We start from the raw sequence: 22,004 nt of genomic DNA, 5'->3' as shown, positions 1-22,004 counted from the left end.
TGCATTACCTAATAAAATATTCTTAAAAAAAAAAAAAAAAAAAGAGAAAGCGCTGTCAGTTGGATGTAGAGCGCACCATGCGTCCACCAATTGAAGCTCCTTCGCTACTTGTGGGACACCAAATCGGGGCACTCTAATCTTGGTGCTACCAGTGCTCTGTCGGTCTAGCTGGGCAGCAGAGATTAAATTCATGTCCCCACATATGATCATAGGTATATGTGAGTATGGAAGCAATAGTGTTACTAGCTTCTGCATGAAAGGTTTCGAGTATACATTGGGGGCATATATCGAGGCACATAGAAACTTCATCTGGTCATACAACAATTGACAAACAACATATCTGCCTGATGTGTCAGCCATAATATCAGAGATATCTATCTGAATGTTAGATCTCGCGATAATGGCCACCCCTCTGGCTTTAGAATTAAATGAGGCAAACGTTAAAACCTTCCATCCCAGCATGTTAAGCTTAAGCATTTCGCTAGGAATAAGGTGGGTTTCTTGCAAACACACTACGTTCAGGCGTAGTTTACGTAGGTACAATAACACACATTTTCGCTTTTTAGGCGAATTGAATCCCCCTACGTTCCAACTACCAATTTTTAGCGACATCGGTCCAGGGCATAAGGGGATTGTAGTTCAGTGTGCTATAAGACTTATAGTTATCTTCAAACCCTGGACCAACGGTCCACCATAAAAGCTCAGGACAGCAGAGGTACTGACTAGCATCATAGATAGCAGGACGGTCTGGGAGGGGCAAGGGCAGGGGTAAGGAGCAGGCCTGTGGTGTGGCCAACATAGAAATAAAATACATAAAATAATAAAATATAACACTTAACACATTTAGAACTTCCGAACATGTTGAGTAGCTCACGGTTACTCAGAGTCATTGTTATGCAAGGCAGGTACTCTAGCCGCCGGGTTTCCACCCCATTAGAATATACGTAGTGTCGGGGCATCGAGAATTATAAGCAGCTTTGGAGACTACGTCTTCTCCATGCCTTATCAGTATAGCAGGTAGGTATATCGTGAACCGTGGTGCTGCGGCAGCATAACAGCGTTTCTATAGCCCTCCCACAACAAACTATTCACACATAACAAAATCAATGCTTAATGTCTGCAAAATCTCTAATCTAGGAGATGGGTCATCAGGAACAACAGGCCTGACCTGGGAAAAAAACAGTTGCAGAAACATATAAATGTAAGTACGGATATTAATACCAGTAGGGATGGGCAATAAGAGCATACTCGTAGCGTGGATTGTCAGTCCGTCTCCGCTGAACTCGGTGGTATATGTTCATCAGTGATTCCTAAGAAGTAGTTACAGCACAATGTCTGCATAAGAAATCATGCTTCCATCTTAGTTTGTCACTGGTATTATGGATCTTAGGAACCTCATTCACAATCCGACATTCTGGAGACATAGGCGTCTGCTGTGGATTCCTCCGCTAGGTAGGCTTCTGCATCTCTCGGGGACATGAAGTCTTTGAAGGAGGAGCCATTGTAGAGACGCAATCGCGCCGGGTAAAGGAGAGCAAACTTTCTGCCATCTTGTATAAGCTTGGAGCATATGGGTGTGAATTCTCTCCGCGCCTTTGATAGTTCCGCCGAATAATCTTGGAAGATTAATATCTTATGGCCGTCCCATAAAAGCTGATGCTGTCGGCGAGATGCCGTCCATAACAGCTCCTTGTGAAGGAAGCTCAGTGGTTTAAAGATAACTGCACGTGGTCTGGCTCCCTCTTGTGGTCGTATAGGGCCAAGCCTATGAGCCCTTTCTATGATAAGGTCAGAGCATCTATCTTTTACCAGCAGTAACTCCGGCAGAGTCAATTTAATAAAATCAAATAGTTCTTGACCTTTGACAGACTCCGGCAAGCCTAGAATCCTTAAATTCCCCCTGCGTGATCTATTCTCCAGATCTTGGATTTTATTTTGCAGCATATGTATTTCTTTGGTATTCTGGGATGTCGATTTTTTAAGGTTCGCCACATCTGTAAATGTCTCACCCAGTCTTTGTTCCACATTGAGAACTTTTTGTGTGAGATGGTTATAGTTGCTTATTTATATCAGCCGTCTGCTCCTTTAACATGGGTGCTATGGCAGCCTGTATTGTAGCTATCATGTCTCCGTTCAGAGCTGTGCTGCACTGTACCTTTTTGGTAGTCACTGCTGGGCGGGAGTCACCTTCAGAGAGGTCCCCTTCCTCAGCCTCGTGGGTGCCGTCCTCCGTTGGAAGAGGCAATGGATCTCGCTGCCCTCGTCGGGAGACGGTGTCCAGCGCCATCTTGGTTTGAGAGGGTCCCCGCTGTTTTTCCTTCGACGCTCGCGATCTGGACATGACAGGAAAATACCTGTCCATGCAGCGGGATGCGGCGCCAGCAGTCTCCCGCAACTGGGGTCCCCCAAGAGAGGCTTAATAGCCGTGGTTAATGGGGTGAAGGTGGCCGGCGGTCCGGAGCTCCGGGGACTAGCGACCGCGCATCGGAAACCGGAAGCGGAAGTCCGCTTATAGCTTCTTAATCAAAGTGTGAGTGGGGTACGCTCCTAAGCCACCTCTTTATCATATAAAAAATACACTAAGAACTGTGGATACATAAAAGGAATCTACTACACATTGGTCTTTATTTTTATTCCCTTACATGTTACTATACTCTGGAGAAATTCCATCAGAACATTCGCTTTGAGGACTCCATCACAGGAACCTTCATTAAGGGACGTTATGGTGATTTTTATTTGTCTATAATTTTGTATTAAAGCGCTGTGGTTATAAACACAGATCTCTGATTTTGTGGTAGTATTTGTTGTTTTGGAGATGTGGTGACATCTCATGAGGTCTGCTATACCATAGCTGCTGAGCGCCTGTTCTGGAACACACCCTAACCATACTGTTTTGCTTTGTTATTTTCACCTTGGGAGTGTACTAGAGGGGCAGCTAATCAGCTTACTGTAATATCATCATGTTTTCCTATAGAGAACAAAGGCACTCTATGTTTGAAAAAAACCTTTGGAGAAAACATAGTTGAGACCGAATTACTAGATGATGATCTATATGGGATAATGAGTAAACTAGAAACCATTCTTATCAAGGAGTGTAAATTATGGTGGGAGGTTGCAACTCTAGAACGGTACTTGGCCCATGAATTAATCCCTCGTGGGTTAAAAATCTCTAAAATGTCTACATTTGAAAATGCCAGAGAGGAATTTGTAAAGGAGTGGGAAAACACTATAGATACATGCTCTTTCTCATTGATAAAACTCATTATCTCGGAAAGAAAGATGGAATTGAGTAAATTTGATGAGGAAATAGCGGTTTATAAGTCTTTGGCCTTCCCTTATACAAGTTCTGAAGAATACAAGACTCTTGATAGAGAAATTGAGTTAAAACTAAAAAGAACCCAAAGGCAACTGATGGAAAGGAAACTAAAAAAATTTAATAGGGACAAATTAGAGGAGACCCTAACAGAAAGGGTACCTATACCAAAAGTACAACATGAGGTTAGACCTCGTGGATACAGAAAAAACCTCTTAAATAAAGGTTCAATATCAGACTCCCCTTATAGACATGAAAAGAATAAGGAATATATCAGTTCCAATTCATATCAGGGACCATTGGGCACTCCTCGCCCTAGACCTAGGTCTAGATTTGAGAACAGACGAGATACCAAATACTTCCATCAAAGCGATCAGGCACCAGAATGGAGAAATAGACCAATTAAAAATAGGAGGTACCCTAGATACCAAACAGGATCGACCAAAGTAGAGACCGATATCAGGGATGTCAGGGATCAAACATTTAACTATAGGATTTCTCCGATCCGACAGAGAAATAGTTTTAGACATTCACCGGTAAGGTTTCGTGCAACTACCCCTAACCGATTCTCCCCACTGGAAGGCTTGAGTGAGTCGCCTCGTTTTTTAGAGGAGGGAAAACGGTTAACAAGATACAGATAGTCACATCTAAAACAAAAAGGGGGAAAAGAGGAGGGAAAATTAAACCAAGAAAATGGAAATATAAAAAGAGGAAAAAGAAATTAGTGAAAACGGACACGCCTAGCAATAGCGATATAAATGTGGATCCCCTCGCAGCATCCATTAGTCAAAATGATTCTGTGGGTAATGAAACATATAAGGTAAAGATTTTTAACCTAAGTACACATATTCTTTCCATAAGTGAAACATCTGTATTACAAAAGTGTCTGAAATACGCTCCCAGTAATTTTGTTGATTCCTTCAATTTGTATATAGATTTACAAAAATACGTTAGAAAACTTACAGTTAAAAAGTTTTTTGCCAATCAAGTCCAGCAGGATGTTCAGAATACCATCCCTCTTACCCCCTATAAACCTAAGTCTGTATTCTTCCCCAGACATGTACAGGGGCCTTTTCTTGAATCCTTTGCTAAACTAGTAATGGACGATCTGAATAAATTACAGGATCAACCAAAAAAATTGTTTAATTTGACAGCAAAGGAAAGAAAAGCATTGGGTGACCTGAGGAGGGCAGACACTTTTGTTATCAAGCCTGCAGATAAAGGGGGTGGGATCGTTTTAATGGATGTGGACAAATATGAAGGTGAGGTCCTTAGACAGTTGAATGACACCACTGTATATAAAAAACTAAGAAATACCGTATATACTCGAGTATAAGCCGACTTTTTCAGCACTTTTTTTTGTGCTGAAAAAGCCACCTCGGCTTATACTCGAGTCAGTGACAGGCAGAGGCAGAGCAGTGTGAAGGAGGGACACGGAGCGCACAGCGCGCGGCTCTCCTGTGTCCCTCCTGCATCTCCGACGGCAGCAGCGGCGGTTCTATTAAAGGAAGTACCCGTTCGTGACCTCTGATCACGAACCGGCACTTCCTTTAATAGACCCGCCGCGGCCGCAGAAGATGCAGGAGGGACACAGGAGAGGCGCGTGCTGTGCGCTTCGTGTCCCTCCAGAAGACAGCGCGGGATCGACGGAGGGGTAAGTAACAGCACTGTGGGGCATATCTGGCACTTGGGGAGGGAGCATATCTGGCAGCATGAGGGGGCATATGTGGCAGCATGAGGGGACATATCTGGCAGCATGAGGGCACAACTGGCAGCATTGAGGGACATATGTGGCAGCATTGAGGGACATATGTGGCAGCATTGAGGGACATATGTGGCAGCATGAGGGCACAACTGGCAGCATTGAGGGACATATGTGGCAGCATGAGGGGCTTATCTGGCAGCATGAGGGGCTTATCTGGCAGCATGAGGGACATATGTGGCAGCATGAGGGGCTTATCTGGCAGCATTGAGGGACATATGTGGCAGCATGAGGGGCTTATCTGGCAGCGTGAGGGACATATGTGGCAGCGTGAGGGACATATGTGGCAGCATGAGGGGCATATGTGGCAGCATGAGGGGCATATGTGGCAGCATGAGGGCATATCTGGCACTGTGGGGCATATTTGGCAGCATGAGGGCATATCTGGCACTGTGGGGCATATCTGGCACTGGGGGCATATCTGGCAGTATGAGGGCATATCTGGCACTGTGGGGGCATATCTGGCAGTATGTGGGCATATCTGGCACTGTGGGGGCATATCTGGCAGTATGAGGGCATATCTGGCCCTGAGGGCTGTGTACGGCTAGAGCTGCATTTCCCACCCTAGGCTTATACTCGAGTCAATAAGTTTTCCCAGGTTTTTGTGGTAGAATTAGGTGCCTCGGCTTATATTCGGGTCGACTTATACTCGAGTATATACGGAACGACCAAATCTACTCCAAACTCAGAATTCTTGTTGAGAAATATGAAAAGAGGGAGACTTTGAGCCAAAAGAAGATGAGTTTCATTGTGCCTGTAATGTATATTCTCCCGAAGGTCCATAAGAGTCTAGGGGACCCCCCGGGACGACCGATTATATCCCGGGGTGGACTCAATAACGGCCAATCTGTCGCAAGTCATTGACCACATTCTCCAACCCCTGGTTCTTTTGAACAAATCCCATTTTAAGGATACTAAAGATTTCCTTGTGGCCTTAGAAAAAATTGAACGGGAAGAGGGAGATTATCTGGTCACTGCTGATGTCACCTCCCTCTACACCATTATCGACCATAGACAAGGTGTAGAGGCGGTCAGACACTTTCTGAACCTATCAGATCTGTCAGACGATGTAAAGGAATTTACTGTAGACGGGATAACATTTATTCTGGAGAATATTTTCTTCTTGTTTAAAGACCAATTTTATCTCCAGAGAACAGGGACGGCGATGGGCACCAGGTTCGCCCCAAGCTATGCCAACCTCTTTATGGGGTTGTGGGAGACCGAAGCCATCTGGTCGGGCGATGGCTTTGGGGCGAGCCTGGTGTCCTATCACCGCTATATATATGATATTTTTTTCGTCTGGCGTGGCGACGCAGACTCCCTGAATGTTTTTTGTGAGGGCCTTAATTCCAATAATAGGAACATTAAATTGTCTTTCACCATAGATCAACGACTGATTAACTTCCTTGATATAACAGTTTACATAGATGATGGAAAAATCAATACCAAGACGTACTCGAAACCCACAGATTCTGGCAGCTATATTCCAACTGATAGCTGTCACCATCAGAGTTGGCTCAAATCTATACCTGTGGGCCAACTAAAAAGGCTAAAGAGGAATTGTAGCGATAATGCCACCTTTAAAGAACAAGCCAGTGTCTTATCCCAAAAATTTGAAATCTGTGGTTATAAAAGTGCAAATTTAGCTAAGGTCATGGAAGATATTAGCTCAGTGGAACGTCAGGATCTCCTAAAGGTTAATAATATGGAAAGGGAGAAGGATAAGAAATATGAATGGGCGTTCATAACAGAGTACACCACACAACATAAATCTATAGAATGATCCTTAACAGACATTGGAACCTTGTGAGAAATGACCCTGTCATTTGTCCACTTGTTCCCACTAAACCTGTGCATATATATCGCAAGGCTCCAAATTTGAGATCCAAGTTAGTTTCAAGTGCCCATCACACTAAAGCCTCTGCGCCTGGAATAGTCTCAAAAGGCTTCTTCAGGTGTGGGAGTTGCATGGGTTGCAGAAATATAAAAAGCGGGGGCAGCAGTAAAATTGAAAAAATCCTCATCAATGGGAAAACTGTAGAAATAAAGGATTTTATTACCTGCGATACGAAGAACATAGTGTATGCCATTACGTGTAAATGTAATTTAACATATATCGGACGCACATCAAGACCTTTTAAAACGCGACTAGGTGAGCATATTAGGAATATCAAAAAAGGGTTGGAGACCCACTCCCTTTCTGCTCATTTCAAATCAGAACATGGGTGCCGTACTTCAGATATCAGTAGTTTCTGTGGACTGAGACACATCAGAGGTACGCAGCGTAATAACAATACGGCTGTCTGGCATAAACGGAGATTAGCTGTATTTTTAACTATAATACTCTGCATCCTGCAGGCTTGAATAATAATTTTGAGCTAAAATGGTTTATGTAAATGTACAATGATGTGTGCGATGGATGTTAATACATCATTGTGAATTTGGATTATGAATTTGAGATGTTTCTAAGCTCTAGTTTTTGCTGATTTTAGGGCAAGTAATATGATTTCTATATTATATGCCATCCTTTCCCCGCTGGGGAGTCTATTAGTGCACTTTATATTCATCTTTTAGCCTTGTTTATGTTTATTTTTAGTGCATGCGAATCAATAATGGTTTTTAAGTTATATGTAATCTCTATTCATTTGGGAGCTCACTAGTGCACTTTATATTTATTTTGTAGGCGCACTCTGTATCTTTTATTTATTAATTCCGGGACTCTTTACATCACAGTATGCTGCTTCTATTGGAAAACTACACATCCCATGGATCCTTTCACCAGGATTACATCACTTCCGGGTTTGACAGTTTCCTGCCTGAATATAGGCAATTGGACTCCAGTGGACTACATTTCCCACATGCCCCGGGACAGGATGTTGCATTGAGGATGTCTGTCCATTTTATAGTACACAGAAACTTCAATTCCCAGAATGCCCGGGACCCATAATTTCCAGCCAACGTGAATGTTTTTATTATAGTTTTGCCTATTCAGTGTCTCCACAGGATTGTAATAGATGTTTATAAGAATGTGAATGAGTAACACTGTGATCTATTTGCTGTGAAAATGGCAAAGAGCATAAATACCACATAATAACCACCAATTCTAACTAACTAAATTATGACGTCACTTCCTGTTGAATTTCTATTGGGCACATGCCCTTTAAATATCAAGCAACTGCCACACTCCATTATGTCTTGATAAAGGCCCAGGCCAGGGCTGAAACATGTTGACAACAGGAGTGTGAGTAGTTATTTACCTATTGGATATTTCAAACAAAAACTTTTCTGCTGCTTTGGAACTTTTAAACCCTTTGCCGATTTTTGCTGCTATTTTTCTATTTGTTTATTTTATGGATGGACTCCATTTTAAGTGTTCATGTTTGTGATTTTTATTAAATTTGTGTACCCCCCTGCTTCCACTTGAGGAGAGTGAGTTTCTTTGGGGAGCCAACATTACCACTTTATGAACACAGTCCGGGAAACAGAACTGAAAGATACCTTTATGGGAGTATCATCACACCGAGCACTGTGAATTGGGGTACGCTTCAGTGGACCCATATTTCACTCCTTTCCATACTAAAGATACCTTGATGTGTTTAACACCCACCTTGCGAGTGTGAGTACTTGGGTACGCTTCATTTATATATATTTCCATCCTAAAACATCACGCCGGGCGTAGTTCAAGTGGGCGAGGCCACGGCATTGGGCAAAGAAACCTTGATGGGCTTATAGCTTCTTAATCAAAGTGTGAGTGGGGTACGCTCCTAAGCCACCTCTTTATCATATAAAAAATACACTAAGAACTGTGGATACATAAAAGGAATCTACTACACATTGGTCTTTATTTTTATTCCCTTACATGTTACTATACTCTGGAGAAATTCCATCAGAACATTCGCTTTGAGGACTCCATCACAGGAACCTTCATTAAGGGACGTTATGGTGATTTTTATTTGTCTATAATTTTGTGTTAAAGCGCTGTGGTTATAAACACAGATCTCTGATTTTGTGGTAGTATTTGTTATTTTGGAGATGTGGTGACATCTCCTGAGATCTGCTATACCATAGCTGCTGAGCGCCTGTTCTGGAACACACCCTAACCATACTGGTTTGCTTTAGAAGCAGTGCCCAACTTAACAAGCCAGCTCTGCTTCTCTCTCCTCAGTCCCACGATGCAGGGATAAATTAACCCCTTGTTCTGAATTGTTGTTGTGGTTACAGCTGCTCCTTGCCCGGAATCTCCTTGAAAAAGACCTCAGTTTGAGAGGTGGAAACGCGTTGGAGCAGGGACATCGATACTTGGTGGTCGAGGTGACAGTGACGAGGTGAAGTCCAGGCAAGCGGTTTCAGCGGTGATATAAGATCTGTGGGAATCCGGAACCCACTACACATATGCTGATATTGAACTGATTTGTCAGTTCTTTGCTTCTGGTAATTCATTCAATCACAGTCATTAAGACTTTCATTTTATTCATGTAGTTGTGTGTGGAGCTTTTATATATAATTCATTTTAACTGTCATTAACCTGAAACCAGAATTAAAAACTGTACTTCACTATATGTAACTTTGTTTTACTTTTGGGTGGATACAAATCCTCATGATTGATATGCACTGAAGGATTATTCGTATGGACCTTTAACCTATCAGTAGCGCCAGATAAGTTTATCCTTCTTTGTACTTTTGGCCACGATGCAGGGAGCCTGTTACCAACAGGACTCCCTGAAAATAAAAAACCTACAAAATTCTTTTTCCACAGAAAACTCTGGAGAGCTCTCTGCAGTGCACCCATTCTCCTCTGGGCACAAGATCTAACTGAGGTCTGGAGGAGGGGCATAGAGGGAGGAGCCAGTGCACACCCATAGTCAAAGTTCTTTTTAGGTGTCCTATCTCCTGCGGAGCCCGTCTATACCCCATGGTCCTTACAGAGTCCCCAGCATCCTCTAGGACATAAGAGAAATGGCTGATGTGAGTCTCTGAAATGGAGCAGGGTGAAGGAGGAGCAGTTCAAAAACGGGAAGCTGATGAGGAATCCTGCTTTGAACTGGGGCAGGTGCCGCAGTGGGAGAGCTCACCTCCCCAGGCTAACATCAACCACTAGGTTTTCTGGCCTCAAGTAAGCCCCTGTGCCAGTATACGTAAGCCCTTGGTGGTCTAGTGGGGACACGGACGAACCAGAGCATACATCAGCCCCTCCAGTCTGGCTCCGGAGACCTGAGGTGGGAGTGCATACAGATGGGAACCCACCTTACCTGTACCACATACTCAGGCTGCAGTCCGGGGTACCCCAAGAAACCGTACTAGCAATGCTCCAAGGTGCCCTGCCGGAATCACCAGACCGCTTACTGGTGTTGCGGTGCTTAGGACTGCCTAGTTCTGCTAGCTCTGTTTGAAGTAAAAAGAAATTTAAGTAAATCATAAAATAAATCTTGGGCTGCTTAATAGCAGCCCCACTTTTAAAGGTCAACAGACTCCTGCTGGCACCAAAACGAAACGGAGTAACCTGGGCTGTGAGCGGGGTATAGGAAGGACCGAAGCATCCTGGGTGCTGTAAAAGCTTTAACTGTTTGGTGCCCGGTCCTATCCAACCACCAACACCCCATTGTCTCCTTTGTGGAGCCCTGAAAAAAGGTACAGTAAGGGGTCCCCGGTGGGCTATTCGGAACTCAATGAGCCCTCTCCGCAACAAAAAGCTCTTCGTGTGGAATACCCTTCTACTTCTCGGGAAGACCAATAAACTGCACATTACGTATTATGATAAGCACTCCTCCAGGTAAGATTTTCCTCTGTACTGTGTCCATTTGTGATTCCAAGCAACCAATTTCAGTCTTCACAGGGGAGCGAACAGCCTTCAAAGTGGAGATAAGCACCACTGTTTCCTGCACTCACAGGGGTGCAGAGTGACTTCAGATGGTGCTAGTGAAGATACCATGGGTGAATTGTTGTAAAGTCCCCAAAGTGTCTCCATCCTGCGAAGTAGGAACGGATCTACTAAAATGACGCAAACGTTCCTGCTGGAGCATTAAGATTTTATTTTGCCATGTTAAAAGGAGGCCGGAATAATATACAAGTTATATGAAAATTGGACAATGGGGGTAATTCCAAGTTGATCGCAACAGGATTTTTGTTAGCAATTGGGCAAAACCATGTGCACTGCAGGAGAGGCAGATATAACATGTGCAGAGAGAGTTAGATTTGGGTAGGGTGTGTTCAATCTGCAATCTAATTTGCAGTATAAAAATAAAGCAGCCAGTATTAACCCTGCACAGAAACAAAATAACCCACCCAAATCTAACTCTTTCTGCACATGTTATATCTGCCTCCCCTGCAGTGTACATGTGTTTGCCCAATTGCTAAAAAAAATCCTGCTGCGATCAACTTGGAATTACCCCCAATGGCAAGTCTTTCACCTAATCTGGATGTTAAAATCCCAATACAATTAATTACAAATATTCCTAAAACTGTTACAGAACCAATGTCAATTAACTACCAGATACATTTGTATGCTTGATCATGAGGCTTCAACCAATCCATGCTCAGCAACCTTTACATTTCATTCAGACTAGAGATATCAAGCTCTTCATGATTTATCCAATAATTCTATTATTTTTCATCCAGCACCATACAGAATGTTTTCTTTTTTAAACCTGTAATTAAAACATCTCAAGTACATTAGTAGAAAGTAACAGTACATATATAAAAATAAGTCCATATCCACAGCAGTATAAATGATTGTTAATCTCAGCATTCCCCATGTACATCTCCTAATCACATGTTGAGAAATCAGTATATGGTCCAAACAGTAGTCATGAGTTTCCTTTTAACAGGCATAGAAGCCCAGAGTCCAAAGGGGCCGCAGTATCTCTTTAGTCATTAAGTACTATAGGGAGATTTAGGGCCGGCTCCAAGCACATTCCATAGAGCGGCCGAACAGGGTGCCACACTTAATGGGCGCCGCTAGCTTGCGCCGCCATATTGGTGCCTGCCCCGGAGCCAAGTCCCTGCACTGTGCATTCGCAGCGTCCGTCCCACCGCCCACAAGCGCCGCCGGCCAGTGAGCCAATCAGAGCTCGCGGACCTGTATGGGCATGTCTATCTGGCACTCTGGGGACATGTGTATCTGCATTGGGGGCATATCTGGTACTCTGGGCACATGTGTATCGGCACTGGGGGAATATCTGGCACTCTGGAGCCATGTGTATCTGGCACTGTGGGGGCATATCTGGCATTGAGGGGGCATATATGTATCCGGCACTGCTGGGGGGCATATGTCAATGCAGCACTGCTGGGGGGCATATCAGGTCTATCCGGCACTGCTGGGGGGCATATCAGGTCTATCTGACACTGCTGTGGGGCATATCATGTGTAGCTGGCACTGCTGCGGGGCATATCATGTGTAGCTGGCACTGCTGCGGGGACATGTGTATCTGCATTGGGAGCACATCTGGCACTCTGGGGGCATGTGTATCTGCATTGGGGGCATATCTCGCACTCTAGGGACATGTGTATCTGGCACTGGGGAATATCTGGCACTCTAGGGACATGTGTATCTGGCATTGGGGGCATATCTGGCACTGTGGGGGCATATATGTATCTGGCACTGTGGGGGCATATATGTATCTGACACTGCTGCCTGGCATATCATGTCTATCTGGCACTGCTGAGGGGCATATCACGTGTAGCTGGCACTGCTGGGGGCATATCACGTGTAGCTGGCACTGCTCGGGGGCATATCACGTCTATCTGGCACTGTTGGGGGGCATATCAGGTCTATCTGGCACTGCTGCGGGGCATATCATTTGTATGTGGCACTGCTCTGGGGACATGAGTATCTGCATTGGGGCATATCTGGCACTCTGGGGACATGAGTATCTGCATTGGGGCATATCTGGCACTCTGGGGACATGAGTATCTGCATTGGGGGCATATCTGGCACTCTGGGGGCATGTGTAACTGCACTGGAGGAATATCTGGCACTCTGGGGACATGTGTGTCTGGCATTGGGGGCATATCTGGCACTGTGGGGATATGTGTATCTGGCAAAGGTAGCATATCTGGCACTGATGGACTTCACCCGAGGGTTCTTATGGAGCTTAGTTCACAACTAGCACGACCCCTATACTTGATTTACAATAGTTCAATTAGATCAGGCATGGTACCGAAGGATTGGCGTATAGCTGAGGTAGTGCCATTATTTAAAAAGGGATTTAAAAATCTTCCGGGAAACTACAGACCAGTTAGTTTAACATCTATAGTGGGGAAAATATTGGAAGGAATTCTAATGGACGTCATACAGGAGTATCTAAAGTCCGCTAGGATTATTAGCAAGAACCAGCATGGGTTTGTGAGGGACAGGTCATGTCAGACTAACTTAATTAGCTTCTACGAGGAAGTGAGCAATAATTTTGATCAAGGAAAAGCAGTGGATGTGGTCTTCCTAGATTTTGCAAAAGCCTTCGATACAGTTCCTCACAGGAGACTGATGATCAAATTAAAGGAGATAGGCTTAGGAAAAACTATTTGCACAAGGATTAGCAGCTGGTTGGATAGCAGGGTACAGCGAGTAATGGTCAACGGGAAGTCCTCAACCTGGTCCCCAGTAGTCAGCGGAATACCACAAGGGACCGTACTTGGACCACTACTGTTCAACATATTTATCAATGACCTAGAAATAGGCCTGGAAAGCACAGTGTCAATCTTTGCAGATGATACTAAACTGTGTACGGTAATTAATTCAGAATTGGATGTGGAGTCCTTGCAGAATGATCTAAACTTGAACTCTGGGCGTCTAAATGTAAAATGAGGTTCAATACAGACAAATGCAAGGTTATGCATTTTGGGACTAAAAACAAACTTGCATCCTACATATTAAATGGGGAACGCCTAGGGGAAACAGTTGGAAAAAGATTTGGGGGTATTCATTGATAATAGGCTTAATAACCTTACATAATGTCAAAACGCAGTAAAGGAGGCAAGTAAGGTGCTAGCGTGCATAAGAAGGGGAATTAAGACAAGAAACTCGGATGTAATCATGCCGCTGTATAAGGCATTGGTACGTCCGCACCGGGCATATTGTTCAGTTTTGGGCACCATTGTATAAAAAAGACATCAGTGAACTCGAAAGTGTTCAAAGGCGAGCTACTAATCTGATTAAAGGCCTAGAAGGACTGGACTTTAAGGAAAGACTTACTAGGTTGAATATGTATAAACTAGAAAAGAAGCGCCTAAGAGGAGATATTATTAATATCTTCAAATATGTAAAGGGGCATCACAAAGAGTTATCAGAGGAATCATTTATTAAAAGAACACAGTTTAGGACACGTGGGCACTCGCTGCGACTGGAGGAGAGAAAGTTCCTAATGCAACAGAGGAAAGGGTTCTTCACTGTTAGGGCAATCAGGATGTGGAATTCCCTGCCAGGGAAGGTGATAATGGCGGACTCTGTAATTGGATTTAAAAAAGGAATGGATACATTTCTGAATGAAAAAGCTATCCAAGGTTATAATACTTAAAATATCAACGTGGTTAATCCGGGGGTATCATGAGTTATAGTAGCTAGTCATAAAACATTATTCAGCAAGTATGTAGAATCATCACTACTTAAAACAGGTTGAACACAATGGGCTATTTGCCTCTATTCAACATCAACTACTATGTATGTTATATCTGAAACTGTAGGGACATGTGTATCTGGCACTGTGTGGACATGTATAGCTGGCACTGCTGGGGGGCATGTCACGTGTAGCTGGCACTGCTGGGGGGCATGTCACGTGTAGCTGGCACTGCTGGGGGGCATGTCACGTGTAGCTGGCACTGCTGGGGGGCATGTCACGTGTAGCTGGCACTGCTGGGGGGCATGTCACGTGTAGCTGGCACTGCTGGGGGGCATGTCACGTGTAGCTGGCACTGCTGAGGGGGCATGTCACGTGTAGCTGGCACTGCTGAGGGGGCATGTCACGTGTAGCTGGCACTGCTGAGGGGGCATGTCACGTGTAGCTGGCACTGCTGAGGGGGCATGTCACGTGTAGCTGGCACTGCTGAGGGGGCATATCACGTGTAGCTGCCACTGCTGGGGGGGCATATGTGCAGCTGGCACTGCTGGGGGGGGCATATCATGTGTAGCTGCCACTGCTGGTCAGTCACGGACCCCCCACATCTGGGAAAAGACCAAATGGGAAATATAGTCACAGAAAGATGGATAGCTCCCGGATTCTACCCAGCTGCAACCAAATTTGTACAGGCTTGTTAGATAGGTGGAATCTCGAATCCAGGGAAAAAGGTCAGAACACCTCTTGGAGCAGTTCCTAAAAGCTATTTCCCATTCCAGAGTACAAATCGACTACATCCAAAAGCCAAGAGTAGGGATCTAAGAATACGTCTTGGCATGCCTGGACACCTTCAGCAAATGGATAGAGACCTGGCCAGTGGCCAAAGCAACAGCCAGAAACACAGCCTAGAAAATCTTATCAGAGGTTATCTGCAGATATGGCGTTCCAGAGACTATTGAATCAGATAGAGGCACTCATTTCACAGGAGAAGTTATGACACACACAATGCAGGATTTAAAAATTCAACAGGCCTTCCATGTGGCCTATAGGCCCCAGGACAGCGGGGTAGTGGTAAAATATAATTGAACCCTCAAGCTTAAAATACAGAAAGCTCTGCAATATACAGGGAAAAGTTGGTTAGAGTGTTTACCAATAGCTTTGTTCAGTATTAGAACCACACCCAGTAAGACCACAGGTTATTCACCTTATGAAATCTTGTTTGGTACCATAGCTAAGATAGGATTTTATTATCCACAAGAATTACAGCATAAACATGGTGATTTGACTGCATATGTGAAAAGTCTTACTGAAAAAAATAACAACTTTGCATTCTCTAGCTTTTGCCTCTCTCCCAGATTCAGGAACAGATATGAATTCCCACAAGCTTCAGCCAGGAGATTAGGTGTATCTGAAGAGACACGTGAGTCACTTGAGCCCATATATGACGGTCCATATCAAGTATTGCTGACCACGCCCACTGTGAAAATAATGCCATGAAGCTCAAAATTGAGCTCAGGTACATCCTGTTTCCACTGATTATCCTTGAGATATTCCTACAGCTTAATTGAAGTCCACCTGTGGTAAATTCAGTTGATTGGACATGATTTGGAAAGGCATACACCTGTCTACATAAGGTCCCACACTTGACAGTGCATGTCTGAGCACAAACCAAGCATGAAGTCAAACAAATTGTCTGTATACCTCAGAGACAGGATTGTTTCGAGGCACAAATCTGGGGAAGGGTACAGAAAAATATATGCTGCTTTGAAGGTCCCAATGAGCACAGTGGCCTCCATCATCCGTAAATGGAAGAAGTTCGGAACCACCAGGACTCTTCCTAGAGCTGGGAGGGCCGTTGAGCGATCAGGGGTGAAGGGCTCTGGTCAGGGAGGCGATGGTCACTCTGTCAGAGCTACGGCATTCCTCTGTGGAGAGAGGAGAACCTTCCAGAAGGACAACCATCTCTGCAGCAAACCACCAGTCAGGCCTGTATGGTAGAGTGGCCTGACAGAAGCCACTGCTCAGTAAAAAGCACATGGCAGCCCGCCTGGAGTTTGCAAAAAATGCACCCGAAGGACTCTCAGACCCTGAGAAACACAATTCTCTGGTCTGATGAGATAAAGATTGAACTCTTTGGCGTGAATGCCAGGCGTCATGTTTGGAGGAAACCAGGCATCGCTCATCACTAGGCCAATACCATCCCTACAGTGAAGCTTGGTGGTGGCAGCATCATGCTGCAGGGATGTTTTTCAGCTGCAGAAACTGGAAGACTAGTCAGGATAGAGGGAAAGATGAATGCAGCAATGTACAGAGACATCCTGCGTAGAGACATCCTGGATGAAAACCTGCTCCAGAGCGCTATTGATCTCAGACTGGGGCGACGGTTCATCTTTCAGCAGGACAACACCCTAAGCACACAGCCAAGATATCAAAGGAGTGGCTTCAGGACAACTCTGTGAATGTCCTTGAGTGGCCCAATCAGAGCCCAGACTTGAATCTGGTTGAACATCTCTGGAAAGATCTGAAAATGGCTGTGCATCGATGCTTCCCATCCAACCTGATGGAGCTTAGAGGTGCTGCAAAGAAGAATGTGTGAAACTGCCCAAAGATAAGTGTGCCAAGCTTGTGGCATCATATTCAATAAGAATTGAGGCTGTAATTGCTGCCAAAGGTACATCAACAAAGTATTGAGCAAAGGCTGTGAATACGTATGTACTTGTGATTTCTTAGTTTATTTTTAATAAATTTTCAAAAATCCCAAACACTTTTTTCACGTAGTCATTATGGGGTATTGTGTATAGAACTTTGAGGGAAAAAAATAATTTATTCCATTTTGAAACAAGGCTGTAACATAACAAAATGTGGAAAAAGTGATGCACTGTATATTAGGATCCTGTAGCAACATTGTTAATAGAACAAATTTACAAGCTAAGAATAATGGGAAAAGTACAGACCATATTAAAGGGGTGTAATACTGCTGACCGGCGGTCAGGAGACCGCCGGTCAGCTTACCGATGCCGGGATCCCGGCAGCATACAGACGCCGGGATCCCTGCGGGGAAGGGCGAGTGCTCTATGGGTGTCGTGGACACCCACGAGTGGAAATAGTCCATGTTGGTCGGCATGCCGACCATCTGGATAGTGAGCCGTCGGGCTGGTGGAGGAGGTCATGTGACTGTCGGTGAGCTGACCGGCTGTCACATGAATACCACCCTATTAAAGAATACAACCCAAAACAATTTATTGCTTACAGTGGGAAACTAGCACACAGAAACATTAGTACAAACAAAGGCTAATCACTATAATACAAACCCAGTGACTTATTTAGCCCCTGCAGTGCCAACTGCATACAGGCGATTAATCCAACGAGCTCACATTACAAATAACATTTAGTCCTGTCAGGCTAAATGTAATAGCTTGCAAGAAGCAGGAAGCGCAGGATTTTTTGCGAGTCTGAATGGATTTTTAAAGCAGCAATCATTTACACGACATAACCAACCTGGAAGTTTAGGAGCAACGTCCTTGTTATTTTCCGTTGTGAAACTTTGGTGTAGTATACAGTAATGGAATAATTGGGTACTTTAAAATTAAAGATTTTTTTAAGCTGGTTAGAAACAATGCCACTTATACACAGCTTGCTTTAGAGATGGACGGAAATGTGAAGTCACTTGTAAGCAATTTTGAATTTCCATCTCTACTGGAGATGTCTCAGTAGAAGACATGCCTTCTGCATGTAGCTGCAATCCCAGCACTGTGACTAATGTTGCAAGCTGGGATCCAAAAACGTGACAATCGGTCACGATGGTCATGCAGACGGCCAGCTGAGTAAGATTACGCAGCTGGCCTATTGAAGGGGGGGGGGGGGGGTGTGAAGAGAGTCTGCATGGTCAAACGCAGAGCCTTGGCCTCTCCCAAAAAACGGGGTGACATGATCCCCTTTCCAGAAACGCAGGCCCCCTCATCACTGCTACCTGTCAATCAGGCAGTGGCAGAGGGGAACTATGAACATCGCAAGGCATCCAGATTCCCAATGATTGGGACAACATTTGGTGGGAATGTCTTCTTCTGGTGAGTGTCATAGCTGTACACCGGAGGCAAATGTGTTTCACTGCTTCTGGACATGTCAATTTCCGTGTAACTTTAGGTTGCAGGTTCAAAGCTACTTTATGGAGTTTTTAGTAAACTATCTGCCTTTCAATGTGGAATGAGCAGTTTTTGGGATTATCCCCGTAGGACAGTGTCATCTAAAGTTGTTGGCTATTAGCGTGGCAGCCCAAAAGACTACAAACATGGGTCCTTCCCCCTCCACCTGCTCCATCAACTCCCCAGCACCGTAACACTAGTAAGCGGTTTGGCGATTCCGGCAGGGCACCCTGAAGCACTGCTAGTACGGTTCCTTGGGGGACCCCGGACTGCAGCCGGAGCATGGGGTACAGGCAAGGTGGGTTCCCATCTGAATGCAGTCCTACCTCTGGTCTCCGGAGACAGATTGGAGGTGCTGATGTGTGCTCCGGTTCATCTGGGTCCCCACTAGACCACCAGGAGCTTACTTATACTGGCACATGGGCTTACTTTAAAGGGAATTTGCACAATCTCTTTCAGATGGACTAGTTGAAGACAACTTTCAATAAAGAAAAACGGGCCTTTAAAAGTCTTTGGTTCTTGGGAAAGCTTTCTTACTACTATACCTCCAAGTAGACTTTGAAAGGAGGATTAGAGACTCCCTTACAAACATGGAGTGATATGCGACTAGGGTAATTCAGACCCGATCGCTGCTGTGCGTTGTGTATGCACCGGTCCGCAGGGCCGGTATGGTGCGAACTGGGTGGCAAGTGACCGTTTTAGAGGCGTATCCAGACAAATGCAGGAGGATCCAGACGTTTGGAGGTAGGGTTTCTGACGTCAGTTCCTGATCCGATCATTTCAGCGGCTGAGTAAGTCCTGGGCTGTGCAGAGACTGAACAAACTTTTGTTTGTGCAGCCCTCTGTACATGCGATCGCACACCTGCACAGCGAATTCCCCCTCCCCCTGTAGGCGGCGACTATCTGATCACAGGGATGCAAAAATTGCATCCTGGCGGCCAGGTCTGAATTACCCCCTAGGTTGCTATTGGGAGATCTCTCCAGGGCTGGCTACAGGCCTACTAGCACCCATAGCGAGAACATTTCAAAGCTCCCCCCCCCCGGAAAAGTGGGCATGGCCTCGCAACTTCATATTATCAAACTATAAATATATTTTCACACCCCCTCTACCCGCACAATTTGCAGTCTTACACATAACAGCCACAGTAGTGTTCCTTACACAAAATGTCTCCAGTATAGTGCCAAATACACATAATGACCCCAGTAGTGCAGTGCCAGATAGACATGACATGCCCTCCAGCAGTGCCAGATGCACAATTAGCAGCCTTACACATAACAGCCACAGTAATTTTCCTTACACAAAATGTCTCCAGTATAGTACCAGATACACATAATGACCCCAGTAGTGCAGTGCCAGATGGACATGACATGCCCCCCAGCAGTGCCAGATAGACATATGCCCCCCAGCAGTGCCAGATAGACATATGCCCCTCAGCAGTGCCAGATACACAGGATATGCCCCTCAGCAGTGCCAGATACACTATATGCCCCTCAGCAGTGCCAGATAGACATGATATGCCCTCCAGCAGTGCCAGTGTTAGAGATGTACTCCTGTATCAAGGTCCTTCGTTTGTCTTGTTCAATACCTTTACCAATCGATTAGGAGAACCAGTAAATAAACAACATGCAAGGTTATGTTCTGCAGACTGAGACTGCGTTAGTTTATTTGTCTAGGGCTTATATAGTTTAAAAAGGTGGTTACACAAGCACTTCTATGTCACAGACAAAACATAAGAATCATTTCTGAGAGACAGGGAACCTTGATTTCTGGTAGATGCTCTTGTGGTTACTCCCCTCCTTCCTGTCCTTGGGGATGAGTCTGTACTTCCCCAGTAAACGGTTTCACAACATGTTCCATTAAATCAACCTAACCTTTTGTTTAATAGATAATTCTAATTTATAAAATGTCAGCATTACTTATATCTTCTTAGCAAAAGCATTTCCTTATATACTAAAATATGGCTACTGTTATACAAAATGACTGCTTAGCATAATGCTGTCTTTCAGTCCTTCCTTTTTATAATACTCTGACATTACAGTTTCTCTGTCTAACGAGTCTAAGCAGACAGTCTAGCTATGATGGTACTCATGGCTATGTCCCTGCAAGATGGTGCTTTTACTCTCTCTCTGTTTGACGGAGGGTTGATGACCATTCGCTCATATACATCAAGGTAGACTGTTCACTGCTTTTTCTTGCCAGACTTTTCTGTAAGGATTTGAACTTGTAATACTCCATTCCACTTTTCATAGATTTCGTGCAAACTGAAAAATAGCAAAGCCATATCTTAAAACACACACAGATAAAAATTGGAATTCCGATAAGCTTTAATATGAACATTAAGATTCCAACAATCCACTCTTTTATTTCACTAAACCAGTTTGCTGGGTTTAACCAGGAAAGCCATGCACCACCATCTAAATCATACTCTGGGTTATTATGCTTTTTCCTAAATTCATCTTTAAGCTCCAGTATTTTATTTAAGTGATCCTCTATAGCTTCTTCTATAGAGGTGGTCTGATTTAAGTAATTGCAGCATGCTCCTTCCACTATCATACACATTCCTCTATCCTTAGCAGTGATGTAATCCAGAACCATTCGGTAAGTCTGTACCTCCCCTCTACCATTTTTATGTCCTCCAGTACCAATTTAAAAGTTTCATCATACAGTTCAGTAATATCATCAAGGAGTTTGGTCAGAGCTTCTATATTATGAGCATTTTGTACTGTCCCTCCCCCTAGTGCGAGTCCCATCTTTTTATACCACGGGGTGTGGATAAGATCATGAGCATGGTTTTTATTTCGCTTCAGTTCTCTTTACCCTAATGGGTGGAGATACCTGGATGCTGGGATATTTTTTATTTCTAGAGATTTCACTGCTCTAACAGCTGTTATTACCTTTCCAATAGTACAAGTGCCTTGTCCACCATGGGTGTGGTTCATCAAATCGACAATGTCTAGGTCGACAGTCACTAGGTCGACATGGATGGAAGGTCGACAGGGTTTCTAGGTCGACATGTGCTAGGTCGACAGGTCTAAAGGTCGACATGAGGATTTTTTTTTGGTGTCTTTTTCTTCGTAGAGTGACCGGGATCCCAAATTAGTGCACCGCGTCCGCTCGCTATGCTTCGGGCATGGTGCCTTCGCTCCGCTACCGCTTCGCTCGGCACACTTTACCGTTCCAATCGTAGTCCACGTGGATCGTTAAGTATGAAAAAATCCCCCCCCCCCAAAAATGGGAAAAA

At 44.5% G+C, this 22,004-nt stretch overlaps 1 protein-coding gene across 1 annotated transcript in view; it reads right to left on the bottom strand.

Moving 5' to 3' along the window:
• Nucleotides 1–20,394: 20,394 nt before the first annotated feature.
• LOC134927840 (uncharacterized) overlaps nt 20,395–22,004 on the bottom strand; it is a 298,227-nt gene continuing 296,617 nt past the window's right edge. Inside the window, exon 17 of the mRNA XM_063922889.1 lies at nt 20,395–21,024. The gene's annotated coding sequence lies outside the window, so the exon portion shown is untranslated. The remainder of the gene's footprint in view (nt 21,025–22,004) is intronic.

This window comes from Pseudophryne corroboree, chromosome 5 (genome assembly GCF_028390025.1).
Source record: "Pseudophryne corroboree isolate aPseCor3 chromosome 5, aPseCor3.hap2, whole genome shotgun sequence".
NCBI classification, from domain to species: Eukaryota; Metazoa; Chordata; class Amphibia; order Anura; family Myobatrachidae; genus Pseudophryne; species Pseudophryne corroboree.
This window is presented reverse-complemented; position numbering and strand designations above follow the sequence as displayed.